At 34.9% G+C, this 3,352-nt stretch overlaps 1 long non-coding RNA gene across 1 annotated transcript; it reads right to left on the reverse strand.

Moving 5' to 3' along the window:
- Positions 1 to 1,005: 1,005 nt before the first annotated feature.
- LOC131162299 (uncharacterized) lies at positions 1,006 to 1,415 on the reverse strand. The gene is made up of 3 exons (XR_009138736.1): positions 1,300 to 1,415; positions 1,162 to 1,207; positions 1,006 to 1,062 (listed from the first exon to the last, which is right to left on the reverse strand). It is a non-coding gene; the product is annotated as an uncharacterized LOC131162299 (long non-coding RNA).
- Between the last annotated feature and the right edge of the window lie 1,937 nt (positions 1,416 to 3,352).

Genomic DNA, 3,352 nt, shown 5'->3' on the forward strand with positions numbered 1-3,352 from the left:
GCACCAGGGATATAACAAAACATACAGCAGAAGCCTACGCAGCAGAAAGTACAAAATTATATACATCTCATCACATACACTAATAATAACATAAAACAATCCTGGTAGGTTAGCTGGCTGTTGTCATGTATTACCCCCACATGACTGGGTTGTGTGGCCCGAAGGCGGGACTTGACAATAGTTGGCCGACCACTGCCAAGTCAAACAGTAGTCTGTAGGTCCGATGAGTCTACCCAGACTGGTCCGTACACCAGGGGCGATAACAGCACACTTCTTGAAAATAACCACATCGACCATCCAATCTCACACCACTCCGTACAGCGGCGTTAACACAGATATCATGATCACGAAGACCATGGACACATAACAACGGTACCGTGCAAGTGCTAGCCTAGACCAAGCCAACCAGGTTCTGATATCATATACATATACTAAAATCGTGATACATAAATATCTCATATCATTTATTTTCGCATCAATCATATCATTTCACATATATACGTGTATCATAAAAATCATCGGCCCGTACGCCGGTATTACACATTTTAATATAGCACGGCCCGTACGCCGGCAAATCACATAGCACAGCCCGTACGCTGGCAATCCACATAGCACGGCCCATACGCCGGCAATCACATAGTACAGCCCGTATGCTGGCAAATCACATAGCACAGCCCATACGCTGGCAAATCTCATCCACATAGCACGGCCCATACGCCCGCAAATCACATATACATATAAAAAATATCCCGGCCCGTACGCCGGTTTTCCATCATAGAAATCCATATCATCCCCATTCCAAAAAAAAACAGTACAAAACATTTTTATACTCATGCCACACTAAACAAATTTTCCTCGTATTCAACATATCATCATTTAAACAGTGTTTTCCAAATATAAATCATATATATAAATATATTTATTTTTCCTAAAACCAGATGCTACATATATGTATACATGCATTTTCTTAAACAAAACTAGCTTAGTTTATCCCCTTACCTGATTCCTGAAAAGCCCCTAAGAAAATCTCCCCCGTACCCACAAGGTTCTCAACTCAACACCCTGAAAATGAAAACTCGCAGAATTAAAGTTCAGTATTTTCGTACGTACAACATTTTCTATAACTTCCACTAAGTCAAATTCGACTTTAAAAAGTCTTACCTCAACTTAGGGATGATTTCCCACGTTCCCAATCAACACCCTGGAACTGAAAATTTCCAGTATTAAAGTTCAGTATTTTTACGCGTATATCACTTTCTTCAACTGTCAAAAATCCAAATATTGAATATAAAGCCTTACCTTGGATTTGGGATGAAATCCAATTTCGTTTTCCTGACGATCCGTTCCGGCAAACTTGTAGAGAATTTCGCCAGGAGCGTCGTGGTGGTTTCGGTTTGTCGATCCGGCGTAAAACTAACCCGAAATCGAAGAGAGAGAGAGAGTTGTAGGAGAGAGAGAGAGAGAAAGTGAGAGAGAAGAGAGACACGGCCAACAAATCCAAAAATTGGATTTCCTTCCAAAGCTTCTTAAAGAAGCTTGCTAATTTAATAATATATATATATAATAAACCTAAAGTAAAGTAAAGAAGCTTTCATACCTTTTTTTTTTTATATATATATATATATACACACACACACACACAAGTATATATATATATATATATATATATATATATATTTGTTCCTTATCATACTGTTTATTTTATTTATTAATTTAATTAATTAATTTTATTTTATTATTTTATTATTATTATTATTATTATATTTTTTTTTTTCGGGTTACTACAATTATCCACATAGGATATAACGTGGCCCACACAGGCACTACTCCAGCATCCGCAACACATGGCCCACACAGGCACCACTATTCACCAGTATTCAATCCCCATGACCTACCAGTCATACATCAGTAGAACAAGCTCCTCGACCTACCAATGTCCTACCCCTTATAAATGACAATATGACAAGCTCCTCGACCTGCCAACGTCATATCATGATTTACATCTACACAATATAACAACCTCCTCATGCCAACATTATATTGATATGCATACGAATAACCAAACCAGATAGTTCACACAGACGCATCAATGCATTACCACATAGGTATCCAACATATCAATACATTCCCACACAGGAGTCAAACATAAAAATTCATTCATAATGTCATAATCATTCTAAACAATCCCTCATGCAAGCCAAAATACCACATAAATTCTTATTCAATTTATTAGAAAGAAATTGTTCTCATGCCACACAGTTTTAATATCATAAGCATTTATACCAAATATAACCTTAAACCAAAATCATCATTTTTTTAGTAATCAGGCATTCTGGAAATCATATAGATAAATAATAAATTTCATATGCTTATAAGTAGCTAGTTCACCTTAATAAAATACTGATATAATTTTATTCTCCCTTACCTGATTCCCTGAACCACGCATTCAGACTCCCAAAATTATACCCGCGACGATCACCTGAGCCTTGATTCAATCAAATCAACCCGAATAAAATATTATTTTAGCATTTCCTAATTTACAATAATTAAATACCAATTAATTTCTAAATAACCCATTTATCCTAGTTTTGGGGCTATTCCTACAACGATCCCATGAGAAATCCGCTCTGCTAGATTTGTAGAGAATCATCCCTACATTCTCGTGGTGGTTTTTGATCGTCTATTTGACTTAAAATTTAAGAAAAATTGAGGCAGAAATGCGAATTTGTTTTACCCTAGGAGATATGCCCACGTTGCTTCTATGACAAATCCACTTCGGTAGAAATGTCGGTAGTGTAGAATGAAGTTCAATGGTTTTTCAGATTTTCAATTGGACGAGAATTCGCTGCAAAATCGTAGAGAGAAGCAGAGTGGAGTGCGTGAGCTAAGTGAGTTTTTTTTCTTTCTTTCTTTGCTACGTGAAGTTTTTGTTTTTTTTTTCTTCTTTCCTCTCATGCTTTGCTCAGAAACTTAAGCACTAAGTTTTTTTTCTTTTTTCCTCTATCCTTATACTTTTATATATACTTATATATATATATATATATATATATATACATACATACATATATATCCTTCTATGTATTTAAATATACATACATATGCCCAAAATCCTCAAATTTCTTAATTTAATTAATTTTCACAATAATAATTAATTAATTAATAATAAATTTTTTAATTAATTTTTTTTAATTATTATTTTTTGGGTCATTACATTCTCCCCTCCTTAAAAAAATTTCCTCCTCGAAATTCGCTAATAAATTATAGAACAACGAATCAGTTTAACATTTAAATCCTCAATTGAAACATCAAACAACTAGCTTATCCCCAAATCAACCTAACCCTCAAGTTCTAA

Source organism: Malania oleifera, chromosome 1, assembly GCF_029873635.1.
Source record: "Malania oleifera isolate guangnan ecotype guangnan chromosome 1, ASM2987363v1, whole genome shotgun sequence".
Lineage (NCBI taxonomy): Eukaryota > Viridiplantae > Streptophyta > Magnoliopsida > Santalales > Ximeniaceae > Malania > Malania oleifera.